This window comes from Cephus cinctus, unplaced genomic scaffold, assembly GCF_000341935.2.
Source record: "Cephus cinctus unplaced genomic scaffold, Ccin1 Ccin1_scaffold0101, whole genome shotgun sequence".
NCBI classification, from domain to species: domain Eukaryota; kingdom Metazoa; phylum Arthropoda; class Insecta; order Hymenoptera; family Cephidae; genus Cephus; species Cephus cinctus.
The window spans coordinates 2491278-2509448 of NW_014332838.1; the positions used below are offsets into that span (position 1 = coordinate 2491278).

At 38.7% G+C, this 18171-nt stretch overlaps 1 protein-coding gene across 5 annotated transcripts in view; it reads left to right on the forward strand.

The window, feature by feature from the left end:
- The first annotated feature begins 408 nt into the window (after positions 1 to 408).
- Positions 409 to 18171, forward strand: part of LOC107274765 — an 83220-nt gene continuing 65457 nt past the window's right edge. For 4 of the 5 annotated variants that reach the window (XR_003061889.1, XM_025091948.1, XM_025091946.1 and 1 more), the window contains exons 1-2: positions 409 to 544; positions 1205 to 1575. The gene's annotated coding sequence lies outside the window, so the exon portion shown is untranslated. Of the gene's footprint in view, positions 545 to 621; positions 640 to 1204; positions 1576 to 18171 lie in introns of those variants that run through there. The other variant, XM_025091947.1, reaches the window with a different exon arrangement.

Consider the following 18171-nt stretch of genomic DNA (forward strand, 5'->3'; position numbering starts at 1 on the left):
GATCATTTCTCCAAACCATTAACGATGATTTCTCCTGTACCTATAATCGAACACAAACCGCTATCCGCTAACGAGGCCAATTCATACAAAAAGTTGTGGTTCCATTGATCTTCATTAATCGTGAGTCCGATAGCTCATAAGCATATTAGACATAAGTTTCACGTTTTTGTGACCTGGCGCAAGAAATACTAATGCCTACGAATAGCGACCCACGAATCGGCCAACATATATGAACCTGCGTGTTTTACAATACTGCCTGTCTGTACGCCCAATCTGAGAACTCGCAGTTGTGAAGTCAGTCAGCTGGATTGTAAGAGACATAAGCTGGGGCACCTGTCCCTCCACTCTGAAGTATAGCGAAGAGCGGGGCCCCAGTACTCCTCGGGCCTGCGTTCAGTACCCCGTGCACACTCAGGCTGATAAGACCTTATTCTAATCACATGTTACTCTTATTAAGCAGCGTCGCGTTACGTATAGTTAACCGTAGACTCCGTTAGGGCGCTGATCGTACTTGTGAAAAGGAAAAAGAAAAGAAGCAGAAAACGTGTGTTTCGTCGTTCATTTTTTTTCTCAAATTCGCACGTAATCGACAATCGGAAAAAGTAGCGAAAGAAATTTTGTAGTGTTCGAAAAGTATAAGTAGTTATTGCTTGAAACGTTTTTGAGCTTTTACACACGTTCGTTACGAGATTAAAAAAAAGACATTCATTGGTGGATGCTGGGAGAAGGATCTGCACTAAATATTTTTGAATTTAAAAAACAAAATTTTTCTCATTTCTTTCGTCCCTTTTTTTCATTTACCCGGATATCATTGCTAGCTATGAGATTTATGACCTGTTCGTATCTATGGCTGCTGACAGAATCGGTCATTTTTGTACAAATATTTGCAAATTTTTTAAACACCGACTACTTCGAGCGAGCATATAGTTGTATACTGGTGAATCGGTAACGCAGAGAGCACGTGGTCTCCGGGAGAGTTTTCTATAATTTTCTTAAGCCCGATTGATCGTTTATTTTTTCATTCACTTATAACACGAAAGCCCTAACAATTGCAGTTACGCGATAGTATGTACAATTAATGTTAAAAAATAATAAATTCAATCGACCCATACTTTGCCTCTCGATAAAAAATTGTACAAAGAGTTACGTAACCCAAATGTCTCGTGTTCCTTGTGAAAGAAATCTTTTTTCTTTTTCTTTCCAGTATATCAGCGATAACGTTTAATGCATCTCGTGAAACGTTAATCGTTTGAAATAACTTGTTATCCGGTCAAATGTACAGTGCTAGTGCGGAAGTGTCACTTGATATATTTTTCGATGAGAGCAGAAAAAAAATAACAAGAAGTGATGGAAGTTTGTGAAATATTGAAAACCATGTTAATGCCTGACCCGTCGTGTTTAACGGCAAATGTGCTTTGGACTTTATCACTTTTTTTGTAATCCCAATTAAAAAGTGCCTGAAGTTCTGGATACACGTGACATACGTGGTACAGTAAAAGCAAAGATTCTACCATCATAATCGAGTACCGAACCACGAGATACAGTATCGTAATAATATCTGACATTTCCTCTAAGGTAAGTCTCAAATTGGTATCTGGTAGACATTACGAAATCTCACAAAGGATCACGATGAGTTTATTGAATGGGATGAGTGGTGGTGCACAGGATAATTTTTTAAATAATCGCACAACGGTTCTACCTTCCAAAAATATTAAGGGCTACGTCAATGAAGAAACCGTTAGGTCGACGCCACTGCGGCAACAGCCTCGGACGTATACGCAGACGTGTTAACGAATGGTTCGATCGTAAATGAGAAAACATTAGAAAACCTACTTTCCAGCGTCGAAACGATAGTTTATTTTTTATAAGATTTGATAAAAATTATATATCGTAAGAGACAAGTTCAATTGGTTAGTTACTGCTCATTGAATAGGAAATGGATTACGAAATGACGTTACGAAGGTTTAAGCACCTTTGGGAAATATCTAATAAATGTATCGTCACGCTCGTAAATTACTTGTCACGTGGAAGTAGTGTCGTTTGAACGAACGAAATATCAAGCGTTAATCAAGAAGAAATCGTGCTACACAAAAGGTGGTCAAGCAATTTTTACATAAATATTTAATATTTGCTTTGTATTTTTTTTTCTCATAAAATATGTTCCTCTACAAATCGAAAATATTTTGTAATACATCTTTATTTTCTTTTGTTTTTGGACTTCGTGATAAGCTGTCTTTATACAAAAAGATGTCTCGGACATTAATTGCAATAGGTATATATATACGACATTAACCGATTGACATCGTAGATATTGCAGTTGACGTTGTTGCTTTACTGCCAGCGCGACGCCTACTGTAAAGTGCCTGCAGCCATATTCGCGCCAAATAAACACTTAAGATTGCATCTGGCGCATCACTTCCTTCTGATATTGCATACATTAGACCTCTCTGCATTATTCATAGTCCGCATTATGCGACACTTACTATCCGATCGATATACTCATAATTTCCTACGTGCCTCAGTGCATAATCCCTTCTTTGCAACGCTGGCTACTGGCACTGGCCGCAGAGCGAGTTGCGGTACTGGCACCATGGTCATAAACGCTCAAATAAATCACACGGCGAAGACTCATATTTTCCGGGTGGTTTATGAACGTTTTACGGAAATTGTTAAGATTATGATATTTATAACGTATCCGATAACGTGTCGTTTTCATTAGAAAGTGATCAAAGAACTAGTTACACGTAATACCAGTTGTAAACGTCGGCTTTAGCTATGGGCATAAATATAATAAATTATATTCATCCAGCCCTAGGAATTTTGTTTTCATGCCAAATATTTAACGACCATGTTAATTTAATGTACTGCAAAATTGTATTTGGACGATGTTCGGCAATCGATAATTTTATGCCTGAAATGAGTTCCTTTCGAGCCGATATATTCCTACACTGTTCTATTCATACTGGGGGGAATCATAGTAGAGAAGGTTTTCACTACGTGCGATCCAATGTCGATAGTACATGGCGATGAAAACGCTACGGTACGAAGCGTGCGTAAAGCAAAGAGTCTGGTGCTGGCAAGGCACATACTTTGTTTGCTCGTTAGAACGTTCTCGCTAACGCGCTGTAAACGTAGGAATATAGAAATCTATGTATTTTCTATAAGTACTGAGAATCGACTGGATGTATTCTGTAAAAGTATAATGGACCCTACGCTATACACATATGTAGGTACGTCTCATAGCGGGTATCGACCGACTGAGCAAAATGAGACGAAAACCATACGTGGAATAATTTCTATAGCTAACAATTAGAGACAATATAACTTCTACGTGGATAAACATCCATCACGCTAATTTACATCGAATGATTTACTTTGAATACTGTTACGAAAATTTTTATCAAAACATACAGTTACCTGAATTTATGCCTTTTGAATACACGAGTCGATTGTATTTAATAGTATTATTGTAACGACTTTTATTCTCCTTTATGTCTTAATCGATTACGTGACATTAACACGTGATAGACATTGTATAAACTATACGGCGATAAATATGTTTAAAGAGAAAATACAGGCAGCTGCATAAGTCGAGCGGTGTTCGATTTCAGGCAGGATCTATTTCGCCACTGGAAACACGTGGTAGTTGTATGCAGGAGGTCGAGAAATTATGTTGACTTCGAAAAGAAAAGGCTTGAAAGATAAATCCCATCTATAATATATGCATGATAAGTATGGTAATAATATGGTACTATACCTTGCGCTCTTTTATTTTCGCCTTCGGCATCGTCTCACGTACTGATCTATCGTTTATCCGTAAGAGGCTACCTAAATACTGACTTTTACACTGATCATCAAAATTATATTCTGACATTACGCACGTGCGATGGGCACCCAGCACGAATCTAAAACTTTTGATTATTCATGACCAAAGGGCAACTCCGGGATATTCATAATTTCTGGGACATTACTGTACGTCATTTATTCGGCTTTCGTCGTCTAATGGAGACTTATGCAAATGTAACGTGACGTTTAAGGTAAACAATGAAAAATAGCAATTGAATTCCATGCTCTTAACTAGAAAGCAAATATACATTCTATTTTGTTTTAACTATAAAAATTTTATCGATGCAATAATGTTTGCAGATACGAGGTTAATTATTAATATGTTCCAAATTTACTCCAAAGCAAGCAAATTGAGTTACATGGAAATAATGCGAATAAATTTGAACTTTTAAAGCACCTTATGGCACGATACACTGCCAAGTACTTCTAAGAAGTGCTCGAAATATATTTAGCGTTATTCAAGATTATTGCACTACCTGAAAGTGGTTGTATCGCAGAAATCAAATAAGAGGGGGCCTAACTCCAGATGGTACAATATTTCTGAATAACCTTATATGAATATAGCATATAAAGTATCTGGTGTTAACTGTATGACTCATAAAGTCATTTTATTTGAAACTGTACAATTATCGGAACTACTTTGACTGCCTACTCTTGTACATAAGACACCAAGTATACAGTAAAGTCGGCATCCAAAGCATTATTCTATTTGTTTGAATGCACAGAACAAAAAATTTGTTGTCTTTCGTAAGTTACATATGTACTTGAATAATCACAATAGTTATTAAACAATACGACAATAAGTCATTGTTACCAAACACTCTTAGCAATACCAATTTTAGAAACAATATAGCTAAATTGCTCAAGCGAACGGAAATTAGAAGAAGTTCAAACAATAGTCCCCTTAGTCACATGCAGGTGTACTAATATATTTGTTTAAACTATTTTAAAGATTTGTTTAGGCGCTTGGCTTACGCAATGCGTCACGCATCAATCGCGAAACCCGGAAAACACGGTCAAATTTACCACAACACTTTGAATTGTTTAGACGGTCTAGCGAACGACATTTGTGCAAACAATAACTAGGAGTTGGAACTGTAGTTGTTGAAAGCCAACATCTGTTTCCCACTGTTGATATGCATCGATGCTAAATATTTTTGCAAATGCAAATACCAATAGTTCCGATAATACGTTTTGAGTTCAACTTTGATAATGATTTTTTATTTCTTATCGTCTGACTTAAAATTTCCCTGATCGTGCAAATCTCTGTCTATATAAAGTTCGTATACCAATCATACTCTCAATCGTACTATACACCTTATCTAAATGAAATTTGAAAACCCGTTCTGGTCACACCCAACACAATGTAATTCATCCAAGTTCACCATCTGTTAACTTAGTACTTCCTCGCTTAAGAATATTACACACTATATTTCAAGGTTCATTTCCGTGCATTCAACCCTCTGTCTGTTCCACGCCCTAATCTGAACTGAGAAGGGTTGCCAGAAGTATTACGCAGGCTATCTAGCTCACTGGGTATAAACTAACCAAGATGGAATCCCAATCTAGTGGTACGTGTCAGAATGTAACTTTGCATTATCGGGTCGATAAGTAGGAACAACGATCTAGATACATTGGAAGAGTAGGAAGGTGAAACGATGGACTGGAGGAACAGTGAATGCGACTGCACGAGAAGAACCTGAGTGAAATAGAAATAGAAAGGAAGTAAATGACAGAGAAAGAAAAATTGTCTTGGCTCTTATAAAAGATCGTCCCCTCTGCACCTCTTTTCTGTCCCCGATATTTTAAGACGAGTACTTACAAGCCAGCTTAACACGACGACGTAGAAAGCGGATTCCGTATCTCCAAGGCAAGAAATATACCAGTAGGTCTTTGTTACGTTGCATCTTCTTAATCGAGATTATGATGTAACGCTTTACGAAGACACAGAATTTCATTAACCGAGAAAGTCCCGAGGGACCTTGTGCCTCCCCACAGCGAGGGCCAATTCAAAATAGTCATCAACGTAATAACGTAAAGAGTGTCAACTTGTTAAACCCATGAGTATCCGGTATGTAAGACCTTTTCATCACGTTACATGAGTCGAGTCTTTCGATACTGTTCATGGACGTTAAAGCAGCTCAAGTAAAGCCATTAAATCGATACAGATTAATAACAGTAGACTATATTGGTGATTCCAGCTATAATTAAGGTATACGGGCGAGGTAGGTCAGATATTAACTGATTGGTTCCAGGCAATCATTATCGTCATTTTCTTCATTTAACCGGGAACGACAGTCAGATCCGAGAATCTATCCAATGACCTTAATACAGATATTGCTCAGGTCAAAGACCCTAGGGTCTTCGGAAGACTGTAAAAAGTCTTCGGAATTTGGCTGTAATTTAAATTCGATTCGTATTCAAAATTTCATTCATGTAATGTCACAATGAATAATTCGAGATAGGTATTTCCGGTATAGAGAAAGTACAAACAGCGTAAAGGAACGGAAAGAAGCACAACGAAAAGACCATCGTAACGTAATGCGTGACTTCCCGTTTTGAGCATCTCCCATATCTAAATAACGTGAAACGGTGCAGCCGTGCACCACGTAGCGTATCATAACTCTCTCGCGTGTGCTAATGTACGACGCATTGTTCCAGCATCGGTATAAACGTATGCCACATATGAGTGGCTACTTGCCTACTTCGGTTTCTAAGGATTGTACCGAACTCAAAAGAAAAGAAAGAGGAACTATTCCGTGTAGATATCGTGAGAGACACTTTCAGAGCTGCGGGGCCTGAGTGTCTTGCTAGATGCTAGGTGCCTTTATGATTTTCTTATTTGAAAAATAATAGGAACGTGAGTAGAAGGTCGATACCATTAATCTCCCACTAATGCCAGGACAATAATCCGCTCTGAGAATTTTGTCATAGTTATCAAGAGGTCAAGGACCCTTTTCCGTATAATGTCGGTTAAACTGGACCCAAGACAAGCTCCCGGTTCTAATTAACCTAGTACTGTACTCGTATAAGTACCTACTTATGCAGCTACTTTTCCTAAAACAGAATTGAGATCCAATCATGACCAGTTGCAATCAATCAATTGCGACTATATTCGCTCTTACAGAAGCTCCAACGCGTTTTTCATAACTTACCTGTTCACCAACCGTCGACACTTTTCACCAGGTTGATTGTCAAGTCCGGTTTGGCGTGCATCGATCTTCGATCGTTTCTTAATCAGTGAATGGATCGTACTTTCCAATCAGTGTCCACGAGACTCTGGCTTAGGATTACCAGACTAGACATCCCATCTATAAATGATACAGTTCCAATTGAGAAATCATGATAAAAGTTCCTCTTCCAGTATCATTTCACATATTTCCTTCAACACTAAAGATTTTCTTTGAGATCACGATGACCTGGGTGCAACAAAATTTTAACCTGCGTAGAAAAATTAGACAAAAAACACATTGTCTCCCGTAGCGACTATTTTAGTCCTTCGTGCGAAAACAGGGCAATAGTTCATCGCCTATGTTTGTTCGCAGCACACGTGGCTCATTGCGATAGCGCTATCGTATTTTCTAGGATGCACACTCGAGCCACGTAGGGGCAAACAAGTTGATGATTTAATACACGATAGTGAGATAGTCGTCTAACACATTGTGTGAGACAATGGAGTGGCCAAGGTATTCCAATCTTAAAAGTATCTTCGAGTTAACAGCAAGGATGTTCCGCCGAGACTGTACGGAGTCTAACGCACCATTGAGTCCAAGACCAGAAACTAGATAAGTCCTTGACTGGCGTTTGCCAGTATTTCTAATCTCTCGGCCACATCAAATGTCTATAATATCCGTGACGTTGAATGAACCTTCTGAGAGAGGTTGCCGAAATAAAAGCGGACCTGTAGAAGCGTTCATTATTGCCGACGATAAAGGATCGTTCGATGCTCCGAGGAGGCACTCGCCATATTTTGAGATTAGGGCGTGGTTAATCTCTCTTATCCTGTATCCCTTTCAAAAAGTTTTAGTCCTCTTCTCCCCTTGTATTATTACCTTTTCCAATAGGACAACTATACCTTTTAGCACGTTCTATTGTGTCGTCTTTTCAACTCCATCCAAGTAGCAAGATGCGCGCGTGTACGCTAATTGTAATCTTCTTAGTTTGTGATTTAAGCGCAGCCAGGATCAGGACGAAGAAAAAAGTTGGCATCGTTAGTTTTAGTTTTGTTTTTCTTATTTTTTTTTTTTTTTCATCCTCACGTATCGCCGACGTTGGAGAGATCCTTAACCAGGAACAGGATCTAGGAATGATACACGGTGGGCTTAGGATTCAATGTCACGAGTTGGATACTCCGACACGCGTTCTGTCATCGTGAAGTTTATTACGTAATTTATATAGGCAATTATGTCGGTTTATGAAATTACCTTATTATTATACTCGTTATCCTTCGTATCTTTATTTTCAGTCTACGTGTTGGCAAACTAAATCAGCAATTTCCATTACTGTGCCTGCCACGTCATTTTCGGTGGTTCGCATTTCCGCTCTTTGGTAGAGCAACAACGATTCTTAATGCATTCTTCGGAAGATTAGAGACTGTAAAGAGCCTAAAGACGTATTTAAAAGTCTCTTTGATCCTGTGGTAAATGCCGTGTGGATTTGTAAGCCGGTATCCATACATTTATAGCCCCAGTCAAAATGGAGAATTATATCTATAATCCTTTCAGATGTATAGCGTTGTTTATAGGATTCTGGCGAAGGATCAAAATATTGAGAAGCCGCTCGTTATATCTTGAATTTCGGCTACGATGGGTTCCTTAGTTTTTTTTATTTTTTTCAAAAGAAATTACTCGTCTCTTTATTAATCTACCTGTAACTCTAGCTCCGAGCAAGTAGAAAGATTTGTAAACTGCGCAGACCCATTGCTTACGAAAACGACTTTGATTAAAGATAAAGCGAGTGAAATTTATCGATATTAGATTTAGATATAACAAAGAAATGTAATTACTGCTTATCGTTGTATTTCACTTGTTTCCTTAATTTACATATTTTTTGTCTCTTCAGACATCATAAATTCCTACGTCATCTTAATTACCGGAACATCTCAATTCGTGGGAACGAAAGACTCGTATATAATACCATAAACGAATACCAATGAGCCACGTACGGTGTTTTCCCTTTGGTAATTTGATTGCTTAAGACGGTAACCAGTAAAGATGAATAAAACAAAATTAATAAGTATAGGACAAAATTCGAGTAAAATGAATCCCAGTAGTATTAACTAATGTTCATAATAATAATATCCTGTAAGTTTGTTCCGACCAAGTATTTTAAATTGAAAAATGTCATTCTCATAATCTATTTGACTAACGGTCCGGGTGGTCCGCCATTGCTATCTGAATTTTATATTTTTTAATGTTTTTAGGACATTAGATTATACGATAACGGTAAACCTGTTGATCAATCACTCATTAAGAAATTGTTCGCGGTAACTCACCAATATAAGAGTGAAACTTTGAAACCTTACCCAATTTTCGGTCCAATTAATTATTCGGTATCGTTCGTGCGCCCCATCCTGCTTTAATGTGGGTGGTACACGTGGAATGCCATATATTATACAATAGCATGCGGGCAATCGTGTATCTTTTCTTACAGTATACATAATAATAGACACTACCAATAAATGAAATACAAATGAAGCCATAAAACCTCATCATTCAATAATACCTAAACCTGACAGAAATTTAAAAAAAAACAATACAAGTTGTAAATAATTTCTAACGCACCTAAAATATTTTCATACATCAAATCATTACTCAAACGTAAAGATAATACCACCAGAATCATCATACTACTATACTCAAACCACCATCCACTTACAATACCCGTATCAATCCAAAGACAGAAAAATATCGAAGCTATTAAAAACTCTTTATCAAAACGATCGTCGTACCAAAAATAAACAGAAAAGCTTCGCCACTCCTAACTCAAGATAAATTCAATTCAAAAGACCATCTTCAGTCACAGTTCTTATTGTTTCTGACTGATGAAAAGATTCAGCTGCACCCTTCGACAAGGAACAGGATCCCAATAGTATATTCCGATAGTAAATCAGAACGAGGAAATACCTTGTGTCGATTAAATTTTATACTAGACAGATTTGAGAACACAAGGCCTTACCGTGAAGTCTATCATTTCACGAAATCTTTCAGGAAGACTGATAAGAGTACGTAGCTCAGGTACAATCTGATATCGTAAGCTGACGATCCATTCAACGACTGATTTGTGACTATGGTGAACCACATTGCTTGTTAGGACCCATATACTAGCTGTGGAAAAAACATGAGTCGGCCTTGCGTCTATCCATGTGAGCATAGGTGTCCGGTGATAAGCCGATAACGTTAACGGTGTTGCCTTAACGTGAGGTTTATATAAAGGCTAGTATCTTCTCCGAGGTGAGTGACCTAGTTATACTATTGCTCGTATCTCGCAGCACTGTCGATGGACCCACGCATTAATACAAAAGCAAACCGTTTTGCTCTCTTCTCAGTTTGGAATGACGATGCAGGTGTATCGCACTGAAGTCGATGACGATCATGACGATTGGTACGACTAGGAAGTCGAGGTTGACTTCGTGCTTATTGCTAGACAGAGTGTGAATAGGTGGGTGTGTCCGCTGCACTCTAATACGACCCAAACCAAATAAACGTTTTATATGAATATTTAATATTCTTCGTATATTCAGACGAATAATAAACAATGTTTTCATTAAAGATAATCACTGAGAACTTAATTCTCCGTCGAGATTGTAAAAATTTTAACAATGATTTACAGTAATACAACGATTCAAATAACTTTGTATCCGAGTGATTAGAAATTACAGTCATCCAGTCTGGAGATGAGCTTAATTATTAGTGTGAATAAAGATGGTCGTCTTGTGTTACAAGTCCTTTGACCTGCAATACTATTCTCGAATATCATTAAGAATAAAAGACCATGTATATCCAGATACATAGTTATGTACTTGTAAGAGAATTAATATTTAGATGAGAGATAACTCCACCTGGAATTGGGTCTTACCGGACCGCTGCACCTATGTCGGTCTTTTGGCTATGGGACTGAGCTTGTTCCTTGTTAAGTCTTTGCGATGCTTTCATTTTACAAAAGAAAACTGTATGTAGGTCGTGACATGGGGATCCACGTGTCGTGTAATGCAAGTCGATCAAACGATACCACCCAACTGGCAAGCTGTAGACTCTGGCGGACTGTACGCTATTGATTCCTATGCGAAGGTTGGTAACCATGTGGTAGTAAACCACAAAATTTTTCAATATTTCATGTCAGACAACTTCTCGCTGTATACAGGCATTCATAGTTTTTTTTAAAATTAGAAAGCTTCCTGCTTCCTAATCTCATGGGATGATTATGCTCCACTGATAACACGAGGTAAGTGTAAACGTTAAATGAAGTCATAGCGCGTCGCTCAAAGTGTACTAGGAAACGTAAAGTCAGAACTTTTTGCTTTCATCGAAACTAACCAGCAGAATGGAACGAAGTAGTTTTTATTTCATTGAGAAATCAGCTCGACAAGTTATCCGGGTTTCTTATCGTTGGTCGGTGTTAGAGAACTGTTAGATACTTTTTGACGGTTCCTCCATATTCTTTATAAAGTTTGCCTTCCCATTCGTGCAACAGGTGACGAGGAGATCTCATGAAGGATCGATCGATCATGCGAAAACTCACTTGAATTTTCCTACTGAATGGACCGGTTGTCGTGACGGTTTAATTATAGAATGTACGTCACAGTTTGTCAATCAACTATCCGGCCCTGTGGATACTCATGAATTTTGTTCAGTCACGTGGAAATTATTATCTCTTGCGGTCCACGCGAAAGTATAGCTTTCTATTTGAAGGCTGTTAAAATTCCTAGTACAATGACCTGACTCCATCTGTAAAGGTATAAATTTTAAGCTCTTTCCCTCACGGGTCTTCGTTTATTTCACAAAGGATACTGAAGACAACCACCCAATAAGAGTCAACCCTACTATATATGGACCATATCTAATAGGATGCTGGTTAAGCAAATGCTACCGCAAGCTGGTCTCGTCCTGTAGGCATCCGTCTACTAACCGCGAGTTTAATCGCTTAACTACAAAATTCGTGGTGGAACCGTTTACCGTACCCTTGGATTAAGTCGTTGCCAAGGTATAATTTGGATGGTGTTCACCGAGTGAACCAGCCACTACGGCCAGCGACGCTATTATGGCGGTCATTAGCGATGCCACTCAACCATTCGGGGGCAAGAGAGATAGAACGAAGGCTGATATGGACCCGGCATGTTTCTGTCTTCTATTCGTAAAACACTATAAAAAAAAATAGAAGGTGATCCAACCAACAGGAGCTTCGTGAAAGTCTTATTGATGTCGCCGGCGTCTTGAGAGATTCGAGATAGGTTGAGAAGCATCGCTGCTGATGAAAACTGTGGAGTATCGGTACGGATACGAATTGAAATAAAATTAGTCAGGAGTTTGAGAATTGATGGGAAACATCATAGGCGACTACTAAGAGTAAAGGCTGGTATTAAGAAAAGGATATCGCATCCCCAATGGCTAGTGAAGCACCTATTATACTGGGTATCGCTATAAACAATGTCTACTGCGTAAGGCATAAGAATTGCAAGTTAAGTAAAAGTATCGTTTATATTGTCTGGAGTTTTATGCTACAAGAGAATCAAACTGTCAACCGATAAGACCAAGTAGCCATAACGGTCGGACCTGGCGATCTGTATTTATAACTATGGCCTTTTAACGGCTACTTTCAAGGTACCTTCTGTGCTGTGGAACCTTCTATCGTGTAAGGATGTAGGACACGTTTCACTCCTAATTTCTTCTTGCTATCCAATAGAATAACTATACTATCATTGCCGAGGGAATGACTTTACATTGACGGTATGGCACGATAGACCGTACATTTATTCATCCTATCTTCGACACCGTCCAAAGGCTGCTTTCAGGAGGTAATATTTAGCGAGACGCTTTTACCATTTTCAAAGGAATAATTCACTGATAAGTATTCCGTCGATCCAGTGTGCCCGCGGTCGATTCTTCGAAGACCGATCGATTCGCCCTATTTATTTTATTCACTAAACTATTTACGTGATTGCCACTGATAGGCGATAACAGTGTCGTTAAATGACGTTGATAGGATTTTTTTTAAGTGGTTGGGATTTTTAATGAATGAATTTTCATGTCAGTTGCCGTTGCTCGATAACGCGATAGACGTATGCCTTGTAAAGTTCGTATACATGCATTTGAGATGGAATTATTTGGAGAGGCGAAGGGTGAGAGGATAAGGAACTCGAGGATTAAAATGCAGATGGAACTCTTTTCAGCCTCGTATATCTATGTATACAGACGTAAGTATACAGGGCTTTCAGCATAAATAGATTCGGTAAGGTGTGCATCTTGCATATGTCCTCTTCTAACATTACTTTAACCCGCATTCCATCGTCTAGTAGTAAACAGAAGATAAGTCATGATTGATTGCCATATCGGTATATCGGAATGACGATTTAGTACGAGTCTGTCTATAAGAAAATAATACTGTACAATTAAGCGGATACGCCGAGATTCGAAAATGTTGCAATGTTATTCCATAGGATTTTGGAAATAAATTTTCACTATGGTATATCTAATCATCTACCTTTCAGCAACTGCCTTATGGGTTGTGAGTCTTCGTATTAACATACTATATTTCGTCCTAGCCGGAAGGCATGTCACTTGCGTTACCACCAACCATATACATATATACATATACGAGTTGTCCTTTTTCATTAGAAACATCTTTCCGTTACCCAAGGGTCAATTAATTTTGTTGACTTCGTCGGACGAGTTTACCATATACCTACATTTATTTACTATTGCATTTAATTTGCCTCCGGGATGTCGCCAAGATTTAATCGATTCCAGTTACTCCTACAGTATCACTCTGTTTACTCTGCATACTCCGTGTACGTACAATTGCATTGGCCATTGACCGACCTTCGCAGTTGAACTGCAATCGAGAAAGTTTAGACTTCTTGCTCGTCTAGATTTATCCTACGTAATACCGTTAATGATCCTATATCAAGATTTACATATGTAAATCACGGTTTAACTGAATGTAGATAACACGCTCGAGATAAATAAAGCGAATATTTCCTTTTTTTTTACGAGTTTCAGTCGCGCTTGCGTTATTTTTATGTTTGGCATAAAATCAAAATGAAAAATTCTTGCCATCTTTGATATCACGACGACAGATTAACTGTGCGTTATATAATGAGGCCTCCACGCTCAGCGGCATGAATTCACGTGGACGTGACGATACTGTATATGATGAGCCACAATGCTCCACAAACGGTGAGCTACTACAGTTGGCCCGTAGTTTCACGCCCGATCGACATCGACGTGGGGCGTCGGTGTAACGTTGCCCGACGCAGTAGCTACCCGTGACGACCACGAGGTCCGCGAAAGCGCGCGTGTCTGTTCCACCAGTCGAGGCGTACGTGGAATTCGGTGGAGTTACGATGGCGCGTGACTGGCTTACTCGTTTGCTCTCTTACTCTCTTATTCCCTCACTCGCGCCCATGCTCACTCCTTTACTCAACCGCTCGCTCGTTTCTTTTCCTTGCCAGTGAGTGACCCAACGAGCAAGATCGAGCAATAGTGAACGCTCAGCAGCCGTCGTGAACGTTCAGCTAATATAATGACGAACGGAGACGAGGAACCGGAATGCTTGAAAATAAGTGTCTATTATCAATTTAGACTTGAAAATAAGTTTTTAGCTTGTATTGAGAACTGGACTATTTGAATTCTGTACATAAATCAGGATTCTGTTGATGGAGGCACTAGGATTATTATTAACGATTGCTTTATTTTTTGGCACGGTATAACTGTTATTGCTTCATAGAACTAAGATGGTACGTGGGTGCGAGGAATTCATGTGACGAAGATTCATATAGGGTAAATGTCACGCGCTTTTTTCATTTTCTATCTAATTACCTTGTGTATCGTTGTTTCTTCTTTAAGAGATTCACATCGTCTTTAAGCGATTTTATGTACCTCTTTTCAAATTTGTGCAGAAGCTGGATTATGCAATTTTTGTAGGATACGGTAGCTGCGTGTAGAAATTCGGAAAATGAAAGGTCGATGACTTATCTGACTTATCGTTGTCTTATCATTGTCTTATCAACGATGTTTACAAAAATTGCTGATCTCGTAAGGATAATCAAAATAAATTATTTCTGGCAATTGTTAATAATTGTAAGATATTTTAAGAATTTTATAAATTTCTCTGTACCATGTTGTCACGATCTCTTTCTACATCCCCATTAACGTATTAAATATGAATTTTGATTAAATCATTTAAAATACTTTTTTTTAAAGTAGAAATAGCTATAGCTATATTAAACTAGATATATTGGAATCTCCTAGTTTTTACAAAACAGCTAATAACTCGAAAGCATGAATAGACTTTGAAGTCAAGACTGTAAAAATGACGTCAACATTCGATCAATTTAAAATAGAAAAGATTATTCGCTGTGCAATGACACGAGGATGTCTCAAGTACTTTTTATGGTTACCGAGAGATAATGATAATAAGCAGCACCTGCAGACGATCGTGTCATTTGCATATTCCAATCGCTCAAACCCGTTCGTTCTCACGAAAAGAAAAAACGTAATTTACCTGGTAAAAATGAATGAGCTCAATCCCGATCGTTCCTTATTATTTGGTCGGGTTCGATTTATTCACAATGCAGCGATTGGTCATACACGGAATACACACATATAAGACAGTTATACTATTGTCTTATACACTGTATAGTACATACTCACTGCATGCTGGTGAACGGCGTTCGTGCAATATTCTGTAGATTCGAAACGGCGCAATGCGTTTTGCTGAATGTGAACTGTTTTTAAATAAGAAAGGGTGTACGGTTGAGAATGTAACAAATTCGGTACCCACTGTGTATTGTTTTCTTACAATACGATTGTAAACGTTCAGATCCTTTGAAGCGAATGAAGTCCTTTACCGACAGTGACACTGACATTTGCACGGAGATGAATTTAATGATCTGGCAAAGAAGGGTGCTCCCTTCGATTTGGAACCGTCTGCCATGTGCATGATAGCGATAAATCACAATGCGTCCCTTAAATGCACGAGGTACCTCGCGTTGCTGCTGCTGCAAAAAAAAACCTATGCATGTCACAAACATCGTTAGCTACCATTTTGGTTGTCGACAAAAAATGGAAAGAAACCCACTTTAAGTCGTTGGAATGTTAATACCCATCCGCGCGTCTAAGAAAAGCGAAAGGCGATGTTGATTAGGGTAAATAATATACGTGGCCCCGCGTTTACGTAATGGGATTAATGATCTTTTGGAATTTATCATTGGAAATGCATGAGGAATATATACCACAAGATACATACGAGTCTTCTACTAGATACTTTTTTTCAGTCTGACTACACTATACTTATAGTTATCGATTACAGTGCACAGTCATGATTTTTTAATAGCAATCACCGATATAATATTTGATGCCCAATAAAAGGATGCCCCTTTGACCTGGCCTTGATTATATGTCCAGCCGGTCATTTTGGACAATGAAAATCTATGGTAACCCAACAGCTCGTGCACATCAAGTGATACGCATCTGTTTTCATCTAACGAAGTTTTTATTGAATTTTTCAAAGTTAAGAAGACAGATCGGCTTGATATATTTAAAAGTGGGGAATTGAGTAAAACGAAATGTTTAATGGAAGTAATGGAAAAGGCCCTCTTTATTTTCAAAGCATTACTTGCTTCTAGAATCATTTTTCGGACGGGTGTCTGCGTGGGTAAAGTATACGAAGATGTTTTGCAGTTCGTTTCGAGGGGTACGTGTAATGTAACTCTAATGCGATAGCCGATCTCTTCTCTTATACCTCGTCGACAATGAAAAACTCACCCTCGTAATGCGGAACCCCTGCGATTTCAATTCCGTCCCAATAGAAACGAAGGGAACCCGATAAAGAAGAACAAGAAAAGACTGAATTCGTTTTCTTGACAGAAAAATGAACCCACTTTTTCACGATTGTCAATCAACCCTCTAGCAAAGGCAATTCTTACTTGATGTAAAATAAATAAGGAATAATATATATATACAGACATACAGTGACTATAAAGATAATTTCCGTAAAGAAATGTGAAACCACGAATTCACGGCTGATTGAAAATGCACCGTAAATACGCGAGGCGGTAAAGACGTTACAGATATTTTTATTCGATTATATGTATCTGAACCGGTTTAATGTTTCTTTCGCTTTTTCTTTTCTTCTCAAGAAACCGTATGAGTTACGTATTTAATATGTTGATTCGTAGCGTTAATTTAAATTAATTGACGTGCATGCCTAGTCTTGCACCATCGACATGATCCGGCTGATGTAGCCCCAGACGGAATAACAGACTGCACGCTCCTATACCAGGTACCAAGTTCCCAGAGTAAATAGGTATCTGCGTACCTACTAGTATATGCACTCTAACCCGAATATTATATCGGAATATATGTAGCACTTGTGCTCCTCTTCTCGTAAGCTTCGCCAGACCTTACATCAGTACCGGTTCCAGGTACTATCAGGCACCGTAGTACATATATAGTACTTTCCAAGGAATCGCTGCAGTTAAGTGTCTGAACTAACCGTCGATATAACGCGAAGATCAGCGACTATCGCGCACCTATGCAGCAACCTGAATATACGTAGGTAAATCTACCAGCGAGAAGGACACCTTCGAAGAGTCGTTAAACGTCAGGACGTCTTCCTTTTTCTAAGTCACCCTATAAATACAGGATATCGATCACTAGAATCTACAGGAACCGAACAGAATGCGTCGTTCCAGTATTTTTCGCCAGGACGACAAGTTTTTGGCTTCCCACTATTTCCGGCGCTACTTGTGTATTTGTGTGTATAGATGTATATACCGAGACTTTTTAATCTTATTCCAGCTGTCCCGTGAATAGCGGACATCCACCATCGATCTTTCTCGGATTTTTCACTGGTTAAATAATTACCTAATGTTTTGCAGCCCCGATCTTTCTCACAAGGACGATAGTGAATTGAATGGAGGAATAGAGGGAATAACAGTAGTAGTAACATAACTGACGTGCCTCTTCCGTAGGAACGTGTTACTCCCTATCGAACAAGAGGGGCTACGGATCTTTTAAGGTCCTGATACTTTCGTACATACGGTGAGTCCCACTGTTGCTGGTGATGCTGGTTATCGAAAGCAAAAGTGGTCTTAAGACTCACGCT